The sequence below is a fragment of the Malaclemys terrapin genome, chromosome 7 (assembly GCF_027887155.1).
Source record: "Malaclemys terrapin pileata isolate rMalTer1 chromosome 7, rMalTer1.hap1, whole genome shotgun sequence".
NCBI classification, from domain to species: domain Eukaryota; kingdom Metazoa; phylum Chordata; order Testudines; family Emydidae; genus Malaclemys; species Malaclemys terrapin.
The window spans coordinates 104,031,789-104,043,159 of NC_071511.1; the positions used below are offsets into that span (position 1 = coordinate 104,031,789).

At 38.1% G+C, this 11,371-nt stretch overlaps 1 long non-coding RNA gene across 1 annotated transcript in view; it reads left to right on the forward strand.

Annotated features, from left to right (window-relative positions):
* The first annotated feature begins 655 nt into the window (after positions 1-655).
* LOC128841247 (uncharacterized) overlaps positions 656-11,371 on the forward strand; it is a 44,325-nt gene continuing 33,609 nt past the window's right edge. Inside the window, exons 1-2 of the long non-coding RNA XR_008445788.1 lie at positions 656-768; positions 10,463-10,570. This is a non-coding gene — a long non-coding RNA (uncharacterized LOC128841247). The remainder of the gene's footprint in view (positions 769-10,462; positions 10,571-11,371) is intronic.

Consider the following 11,371-nt stretch of genomic DNA (forward strand, 5'->3'; position numbering starts at 1 on the left):
GACAAGAAAGTGGCATGTGAGTTACATCAGATGAGAGAAAATAAATGAGGAAAAGCACAAGTCCCTCAGTAACTTGAGAGGCAATTGGCTTTAATGGTGTGGGCAGCCTCCCTGGTTTGTTGATGTTATTGGATGAACAGAAAGGTCATTAGTATCTGGAAAGGGGCTCCAAAGATTCTCACAGTAAACAATTTGCCCTGGCTGTAACCATAGTGATTTGGGTAAATGAACACAGGTATACGGATTACTACTGTATTCCCTAGGCTGCCTATATTATTGCCTCAGAAGATATAAAAACAATTGAGGCTAATTGTATGAGAGTGAGTTTATTACAAACATAAATGGAAGGGGAAAAGAAACCAGATATATTGTTCAGAGCGTTTTTTATCTCTTAATTTTATATATGTGTGTGTACATATATATGGTGTATAATAGACACATGCACACACACGCACACAAGAGCAATGGAGCTATACATACAAACACACACATATATATACATAGCTTGCATTCGCTTTCAATATGAATTCATAGATGTGCTAAATTGAGTCTTCTTTTTCTAGGAGGAAGAAACTGTCCTTTGTAGATATGGTTTTGCTTGAATCTATGCCTCAATGCTATTTGAAGATAGAGGTTTCAGTAGATGGTCATCATACTCAAAAGTGAAATAAGAATGCCGCAACTACTCTTTTTTTCTTCCTGGAAGCTGAACAGAAAACAGAGTAGCTTGAAAGCTAAGAAAATGCATTTATTCCAGCTAAGACACTGGTATGATCTATTTTAACACAATCAGTAGCTCAATAGCCACCTACATTACTGTTGGTATCCTGCCAGTATACAGTAGCTGCATTTTTTTTTTTTTAAAGTTGCATTGCTCTCTTTTGTTACAGTGACAAAGAACCAGTCTTCATGAGGTGGTGTGATTTGCAGTATACAAACCCATTAAAAAAACACAAATGAAATCCCCAGCTGGGAAGGTCAAGTCTAATGAGGTGGGCTGTGGTGAGGAGTGGTAACTCACAGCATCCCCCATGTAGGCCAGAGGTGATTCCAAGTGAACAGCTGCTTATAATTATTATAATCTGACACTTTTCATCCACCTCAGGTGCTATTTTTTTCTCACAAGAGAACAGATTAATTGTATATCAACTGATATACATAAAAAAGGATTTGATAGAAGGCTTAATAAAGTAACATTAAATAGGCAATCCCACTGAAATTCTAATGTGTATATTCTTAATTAAATTCCCTTGTACTGTACAGTAATTCAGGTGCAGTCTGATTCCTTTTTCCTCCACTGAATATAAAGTTTAAAATTATTGTTGCTATGAAACTGAAGGCAAATATGAAGGGAAAACCTGCAAACCTGACCCACATAGGCCCCTCCAATGGAAAAGAGAAAAAAAAACAGTTAATACCACAGCTCTCATTCTGCACTGTGTCTACATAGGCCCTCAGTATTCTAATGTTAAAGAATACGGTCTCCCATTAGAATTTCAATAGAACCCTGCTCCCAGGTGAAAAGGCAATATCCACATTAAAATGAAGATATTATTAAAAAAAAGGTACCATGTGCAGCAGTCTATTGACATCACTCTGGAGGGAAACTGTTGATTTAGAGGAGGATAGGTATCTGGATATGTGCTTAAATTGAACATTTAACAGTATCAGTTCAGCTGCTAATAGTATACATGAACTAAAGCGTTCAAACCAATTTTACAGTATGTCCTTAACAAAGTAAAATATAAACCAATATTGCACATGGAAAGAAATATTCTAAGACTGCTTTCCAAATATTGCAAGAATATTATGAAATTGCATGGTTCATTTGGCAGTGATATTTTTCCAAAACCATGTTTAGCTTTATGTGCAATGTTTAATCATATATATTTAGTGCCAACTGCTGAAAAATGACTGTAGCCTCATGATTCCCATGGCATTTCCTGTTGAAATGAATGAGACGCTCATGGGGCTTACTAAAGATTTCACTCTGGGCCTATTAAGACCCTGCTATCTCTCAGTGATTGGCACTGTGTATTTAGTATATATGTATTGGTAATGGTGAACCTCAAAACATTTGGAGGTTCGGTTTGGTTTGGATTAGCCCCAATTAGATCTGACATTTAGCCAAACCATGTTGGTATAAAACATAACTAAACATTTTATGGAGTGTTTCACACAATTGTGACATATAGTTCTTTTATAGTATTTCCAGTTCAATGGGAATTTGACCTACATAAGAACTCCAAGAACAGGCTCTATTTCAAGAACTTTTTCCATGCAATAGGGAATATTTTATAGCTATTGCACTTAGAACAAGCACTATTTATATGTTATTGTAAAGGCCAGTATTCTGATCTCACTACATCAGTATAAATCCAGAATAATTCCATTAACCCCAATGAAATGACTCTGGGTTTGCAATGGTATAATGAGATGTGGATCTAGCCTTACATCTCTTAGGAGCGTTTCAATAGAATAAGAATTTCCTCAAACCTTTGACCAAAACTCACAATTAGAGATTGGCCTGAATTACAGTTTTGAGATGCACATTCTGAACCAGACCCTAACTTCCAGAAAGTATGGAGGAGAAGATTTTGAATCTGGTATTCAGGTTCCCCTCTACTTAAATTATTTTTAATCATTACTATTATTTATTTCTATTATAATCATCAGTGTGTTAGGGGCTTTAGGACCATAAAGGAAGGCAATGCCCATACTCCAAAGGGCTTCTCATCTAAAACACAAATGGAGAGATAGGTACAATATATATGTAAGGTTATCAAGGTAATAATGGCTCACCTCTTGGTAACACAACCTTTTAATAGATAAATGGATTATCCTCAAGTACACACAAGCTTGTGATAATCAGCTGGTTAGTTCCCTGAAGGCAGCACAGGTGAAGTGGAGCTTCTGGAGGGTTTTGATGCACACAGGGTTTGCAGTCCATCTCAGAAATTGTATTCAGATTGGACCTATTCTCAGAGTCTAAAGAATACAGTTAATAATTTGAAGGTGTTTGTTTTGTTCATTTTTCCATATCTCTTCAGTTCCTGGTTTGAGATTGGACTGGAAGCTGATGTTTTGTGAAATGTTAAGATGGACAATTAGGATAACATTTCAGTAGCATTATATACCAAAATACCACAGGAAAGATTATTCTTGCTGTATTGCTGACTTTGATGGAACTTGCAAGAATGTTTGTAGACTTCCTGGATATGAAAAAGATATGGATACACCTCCAATCATTTGAATGCTTATCCAAACCAAACAGAACCTCCAGTTTATACAGGTTTGTTCACAGAAGCTCCAAAGGGAATTTATTCAGTATGGAAACTAGAGAATTAGGCTCACTGGGTCATTATTTTCCCCATGCCATATGTAAGGGAGTGGAAACTCTGTTACCTTTAATGTGCGTGTGCACTAGGTGTGGGGTGGGAAGCATTTTCCACCGTGAAAGAGGTGGTTTCACCCTTTATGCCCAAGTAACTGCCAGGTTCCAAAGGAGACAAGAGGCATCCATGTGGAGGCTCCTCTTCCCTGTTGACCTTGCTTTTGGACGTTATTGGTCTAACAAAGATCCCCTAGACACAATTTCTCCTGAGCAGGGAGAAGGGGGATGCATTGCATGGGGAGCGGGTACACAGTGAAAGTTAGTGTAGAGTGGGTATAAAATGCTACCATTCCTCTATATTTTATATCCAGTCTGCAGTCATATGGCACATACCTAAATGACTATATGAGGTACAAGGTAGAGGAGAATCAGGCTCTCTGTCTTCTGTATCTCATGTCATTTACCCCTTCAGGTTTAGGAAGTAGAATCTGGCAAAGAACTACTGGCCTCCACCCTTCCCAGCTGCCATCATGGAAAACCACAGGGCCCCCGTGAATCCACAAGGAAGCTGGGACCAGTCCTAAGGGGCAGCACTCCTCAGTTATGCATGCTTCCATCTACCAGAATCCACCAGGGCATGCTTGCTTATGCACACAGAAGCAGAGGGGAGCATTTTGCTTTCTATGAGCACAATGCCAGAAGCCAAATCATGATCCTACTCAAGCTAATTGTTCTACCCCAAGAGTTGATTTTTACCTATGTATATTTTACACAATTACTACTTGAAAATAGAAGGCATTCCTTAATCAGACTTTACTACATTTTTCAAAACAAAATGGAGTAAAAATTATTTGTGTGTACTGCGTTAGCCTTCCTGTTCAGCAAAGATGCTCATATTTACAATGATGCATTCTGTCAGTGGGCCAGTGTATTGGTTTTCTATGCAATGCTACAAAAGTACTTTAGGTTGCAGTTTCAGTAAAGAAAGAACTAAGAAAAATTGAGAAAAGTGAAGTACAGAATAGAGACAATAGTTGTATAGCTTTCTAATGTAATTCTCAAGGCAGGGATTGTTTCATCATATGTGTGTCTACACTATTCTTTGCATAATGGGGCCCTGATCCTGTTTGGGATTTCTAAACACTACCTCAATATGAATGTATATTAATAATGATAATAAATAGCTCCTTCTCTTGCTTTAACTAATGGTTAATAGGCAACAGTGGATTTTTTAAAACACATTTTACCTACTGGTTAATAGTGCAGAACTATTTAAGGATGTATAGCCATGTCTCAGCCAATCAGACTATGTTAGGAGATCCAAAGATACAAAGGGTATTATGAATGTTATACAGAAACATTTTAGATCTGGGCAAAATGGCAAAACATTTTCTGTGAATATATATTTGATTTCTTTTCAATTAGTTTGTTTCTTCAAAGTGTACGTTGTACCCATTTAGTGTTTTCTTTGTGCAAATGTTCTAGACAATGCATTTTATTGAGATGAATATCAAGTTCAAATGGTTTGCTAAGATTGTATATTCAACTGCAAAATTTGCAGTTTGCATTGTATTGTGTAGTTAGATAAATCATCCAAATTACAGAACACCAAAAATACCACATGGCTTATGTAACTAACCAATGCTGTGTGAATTTTTCAATGACCTGGTCACAGACAATCTGCAAAAGGAGAATTATTCACTGAAAAATAATGAATTAATAACGAATATCTTCAAGAAAATCTTGAGTTGCTCTAAGATAGTTCACAAAGAGAATAAAATGCAAAATTCATTGAGTACATTATTTGCTACAGACTATTTGACCAGCACTAGAATGTGCATAGTATATCCTTGAAGTTCGAGATTAGCCCACACTAAAGCCCCAGAACTAAATAGTCCCAATTTTTACATGTGTATCCAAGTGAGTCACAGTTCAGAATATAGCTATGAATTTCACAACTGCCTCCCTTTCCATAATGGGTTGAACTTGGTTCCAAAGAATCCTGAAATCTGAGCAGAAGTTAAAATCCCGATTCAAATGTTATGGCTTTGGCCCACCTCTCTCTATGAACACCCACACAGTATGTAAATATACATTTCAGCAAGTAATTCAACAGCTATTCAGCCTTAATGGGCTCATTCATCAAAGTCTATTAGGCTTTTCCCCCTGAAATTTTCCATCATTGCTATCATTGGTGGCAGCAATACTGCATGTCCTAATGCAGATAAGGTGCTGGCGGCAGCTGGTGTTTCAACCACCATGATGTCTAAGCCTGCTCAGAGAAGGCTTAGATGAAATAGTGGTTAAATGTTGCCAGATACTGGTGCCCTGTCTATCCTTGGGCACCCATTGCTACCACTGGAACTGATGGTACCAATGGTGGGAAAATTTCAGGATAAAAGTCTAGAGTAGACCAGCTAACTCTCCCATGAAATGCAGAGACTTACCCCTTCACTTATCTCCTGCATCCAGTTTGCTTTGCTCCCTTATGCGGAATGCATCAACTATATGGGACATAGAAACTGCTGCCATCATCAATGAGCTAACCTAACTGGGTTCAAGACTGAGCTTGATAAGTTTATGGAGGAGATGGTATGATGAGACTGCCTGCAATGTCATGTAGCCTATCTGTGACTGGTAGCCGCAAATATCTCCAATGGCCAGTGATGGGACACTAGATGTGTCTGAGTTACTACAAAGAATTCTTTCCCAGGAGTCTGTCTGGTGAATTTTACCCACATATTCAGGCTCTCACTGATTGCCATATTTGGGGTCAGAAAGGAATTTTCCCTTAGGTCATATTGGCAGGGGTTTAGCCTTCTTCTGAAGCTTGGGGCGTGGGTCACTTGCCAGTTTAAACTAGTGTAAATGGTGAATTGTCTGTAACTTGAAGTCTTTAAATCATGATTTGAGGATTTCAGTAACGCAGTCAGAGGTGATAGGTCTATTACAGGAGTGCGTGGGTGAGGTTCTGTGACCTGCAATGGACAGGAGGTCAGACTAGATGATCACGATGGTCCGTTCTGGCCTTAAAGTCTATGAGTCTATGAGCTGTCTGCTCAGATTTTTCTGTAAGCATATAGTTAAAGTAACCATGGGAGAACAGCAATTAGATGAGAAGAGGCCCTGATTCAGCAAAGCATTTAAGAATGTTTTTAAAGTTAAGCAAATTCTTAAATGCTTTGCTGAATCAGAATCTAAGGGAGGTCACATTTAGCTATTAAATATTTTCAGGCAGTAGGGATAACAATGGGGATGAGTGGAAAACTGAAGCCGAGGTGAAGGTTGTGTGTAAAGGGAAAAGATCATTATTGTTTTTAATTATTGGAGATCAGAGGAGGAATCTCAAACAGGGAGAAAAAGAACTAAGGGCAAAAAACAGGTAAAGTTAAATCATAGCTCCAAATGTGATGGGAATCTAAAGCTGGGAGAGAAAAGTAAAAGAGAAGTTGACTGTCTCTATTTTAAACATCTCCTCACAAGAAGTATGGGTGGAATTTTGCCACTATAAGGACAAGGGCAAACACAAAACAATACTTTTGAAATCCATCACTTTAAAATATCAAATAAGCCCAGTCCCTCTTTGGCACAACATCTGAGACTGAGCATCTCAAAACATGGTTAAATGGATGAGAATATATTTTAAAGTGACAAACAACAAATCACTTTAATTAAATGTGGGGACTCCTTTTTCTTAAATAGAAAAAGAAAGAAAATTTGTCTTCCAAAGTCCTCACAGCTGAGCTATGTGCAGAAAATATGTAGGTTGTATTTATTCTTGGGAGCAGAACTCCACTATGTATTTCTTTGATTATGCCCATATAAGATGATAGTTTTTGGATATCAGTAACCATTGCTGTTCTCTAAATTGGACTGTTATAATAAATTAAAATGAAAGTTGGGGTTAGTGTTGTATCAGGTCATTGTAATTACATAACATGGCCATTAGAGTCTCCATCCATAAATTGGCCACAACATAGGTAAAATTATCAAATTACATTATTGGAGTAATATTAAAATCATGTGAGCAGGTTTTAAACCCCAGTAGTTCATGAACTTTTTTTAATATCTGCCAAGTCGAACAATGGGACCCTTTTCAATCCCCTAGTGAACACCTATTAAAACCACAATTTACAACTCTACATATCATCTAACGTGTTAACCAGGTGTTCCAGTGTTATTGTTTGAAATTCTACCTAGGTTTAAATCAAATGAAGAAAAGCCAAAAGTCCAATTAAAATCCCACATTGCCTCTTTATCGTGTGTAGGTGAAAGACATTTGTTATAGATTTAATGGCAGAAATCTCATAAAATTTTAGGCCATCCTCTTTTCTTCCCAGTTTCTTATTTCTTACTTAGATTCTCACAGCTTACTGGCATTTCCTGTTCTTAACTGTAGAAAAAAAGTAGAATAAATCTAGGAATTTCTGGCTTAATTTTAGTAGCATCCTGGACACTCTAGCTGAATTTGACAATTGAGTGTTGTCATGGGATATTAAAATCCTGCACTGGGCCCATTTAAGCTATTATTTCATAGGCTGTCCCTTAATCAGTTCCATCCCTCTGCTATGTGCTCTTTGCCAATGTGTCTATTTTATTTAATAGTTCAGTGACAACAAATTTATGTTGCTAAGCTCCAAAAAGTAAACCTTACCAAAATACCTCCCCAAACTGCCTTTACAGACATCCACCAAGGTAATATGGAATTCAGTTGTCTTCACTTGACCATAATTACTTCCAGACCCAAACTGCCTATCTTTGTCTTTGGATATTTTTCTCATTCCACCCCATACCCAAAATAGTAGTGTTACTTTACATTTATGGTTTTCTACTTACATTTCACTGTCACTTGCCCCTCTTACCTTTGATTTTAGCAGACCTTGACATTTAACTATAATGCCCTGGTTCTCCCTCCAAATATATGTTTTCTCCTTTGTTTAACAAAAGACTTGGGTTTTCAATGCCCAATACAACAAATTAATTTTCTTTCCTTGAGACAATTCTTTCTTTTCTTAAGAATTAAAACAGAGACAGTGAAAAAAAATTAACAGTTGTCTCATTAATTTGAAATACATTGAATAATATGATAAATTAGAACAAATATTTGTACAGAATTAGTTGCTGGCAAAAAAAAAATGTGTCAGTTACAGCACATCTGTTCTCTTTTAGGCTTTACTTAAGAAAATAATTCTTGCCAGACTTTTACCCACCCATAATAATTACACAATTTTTACAGATGTAGTTTGTAACAGCTTCACTTTGGTCCAAAACCTTTAATACAATTTGCAATGAATTTACTTCTTGGCTGGCACTTCATTATGTTTTTGCAATAAAGGGACTGAAGTAAAGTCATTTGTTTCCAGCTCTGCACCTTTTACTAACATTTTCATAAAAAAACCCTGCTAGGCTAGAAATGATTGTTGCCATCATCACTACTGTTACTATTGTGACTACTACAAGTTTTACATGAGGACTTTTAGTTTGGCACTCACCCTGGGCCTGTTTTCTTTATTCTTAATTATCTGTTCTTTGGGAGCACTAGGCTGGAGGAAAGGGTACTCATGCACATCCAGCTGCAAATGATGAAAAGTGTGATTTCCACCAATATTTAAAAAGAATAATACTAATTATTGGAGATAGGCCCTAACTACAAGATTTGGATCCAGATAGCTCCACATGTCAGGGGTTCTTAGGATTGAGGTTTGGTTTGGCCAGTTAGGATGCAAATTTATATCCAACATTCAGGCATGTTCCGATTCAGACTTTTGGTATAGGCCAATCTCTAATTATTATAGTATGACAGCCAGTGTCACTGTCGTTGGAGGCTGACTTGCATTTAGACTGATAAACAACACTTTTATCAATCAGATGTAAGCATTTTCTCTTACTGGAACTTGCCATGAAATACTTTGTCCATAGTACAAATGACTTCTGATTTCTTTTAATAATGAAGAACAATATTACTGTTTCCTACCACAAGGAGTTAGAAAGTGTTTGGGTTTCTTTTTCAGTCAGATTTGGCTACCCTTATTCATACTGAACAGTATCTTCCTTTGTGAGAAGTCCCAGTGAAGTCAGCGGGCCAGATCCTTGGCCCCTACTAAAATCCCTTTGTGCTACCAGATGTGAAAGCAGGACCATAAAGCATTTAAGGCAGTTGAGGATTCCTCTTGTGTGTGAAAAGCTTACGATGTCATTAAGTCAGAGTAGCTAGCTATATATCATCACTCCCCCACCCCTCCTCTCCCAGCCAGCCTGGGCCAGAGGCTACTCTAACTTGTGCTGGGTGCCAGTTCAACACCTAAACAACTACTCATCAAACAGGAACTCAGTGCAACTGAGGATTCAGTCCAGAGGAGTAAGGTCACTCTCAACATGAGTAAGAGAGGGTGCAGAATCAGGCCCAATGGGAGTACTTATGCTGTACATTAATACTCAGCATGAGAGAGAATGGCAAGCCAAATTGGACCTAATGGGATTACCTGGGGAGTAAGGTAATACTTCAGCATGAGGAAGGGCAGCAGAATTTGTGACAGTGATTTGAAGTGTTTTTTGGCCTTCAATGCTAATAATTGCGCATATACACTTAGAACCATTATGGATCTATGCCATTATGACTTTGTTGTTATTACAATTCATGGCATAAACTGTAGCCACTCTCAACTGCTATATGCAACAAGGCCAATTAAGAGTAACTGAAATGGCTGAATTTAGCAGGGCCAGTGACATGAAAATGGGTTCAAAAGAGCAATGCCCTACATCGCATATCAATGGCAGTTGGCACACTCGTTTTTAATATTACCAGTTAAACATGCATTAGAGATTTAAAAAACAGCACTTGAGTAATGAGAATGGTTTGACTTAAACTTATAAAAGCCAGTAACAGGGCCAGCTCCAGGCACCAGCTTAACAAGCAGGTGCTTGTGGCGGCCAAGGGAGAGGGGCAGCACCTGCGGCAATTCAGGGGCAGCAGGTCCCTCACTCCCTCTAGGAGCGAAGGATCTGCCACTGAACTGCCGCCGCCGATCGCGGCTTTTTTTTTTCCAATTGCCGTCGCCGATCGCGATCATGGCTTTTTTTTTTTTTTTTTTTGGCTTGTATTTTAAGATTTACCTGCTTTTCTTTTAGAGCTCCCAAAAAGTCCAGATCAGCTACAGACCTCAAACTTTTACCCAGAGGAATGGTATATTGACCATAGAATGCAGACGCAGCCTGCAAACCACCTCCCAGGGACAGGTAAGTTTTATTTACAATATTACATAATTATTTCCTTGTGATTAAAGCTACAGTTATGAAATTCAATTTTAAGAACCACACAGCATTCTACATTATTATTGGTATTGCATTAGTGGTGTGGATGGTGCTTTTCAACTGTACACAGGGCCTGATTCACCTTGGCCTTGCACCCTGGGCAATCATTTGCATCTCTGTAAAGTGGGGGTAAAACAAGACCATACTGATCTGGCAGCCTATTTATACCTATTTTGTACTCATTTTGCTCTGGCATAGGGTGCAAGACACTGGAGACTTGGGTCTAAGGTATCTTGCCTGAAGATCTCACAATGCCAGGCCCCGATACTGCAAAGACTAATTTTACATGTGTGTAGTTCCAATGATAAATTAGATCAATGTGTAAAATTAAACACATGTGAAAACCTGAAGGATAAGGCCCTAAAATCCCAATCCAACTCCCGCTTAAAACAATGGGAGCCTTTTTCTTGACTTCAGTGGATGCTGGATTAGGCACTTAATGGCCCTTTCCTCCAAAATGTAATGCCTATGCCCATGAGTTCAGTTACTCCTACACAGAGTTCCACTAGTGTCAATGGGACTCTGTGCAGAAATAACTATACTTAATGTGTGCAATGCAGGATTGGCCCCTCTGTGATCATTAAGACTACTCAAATGGGTAGTTTATTGGGTAGTTAACTGGGTTGTAACACAGGTCAAAGTGCATATGAAGGTAGAGAAAGGATGTACCATATAATTAATCTGAATCTGGTGTTTCACTGTTTCATGCACATTGTAAATTCAAGT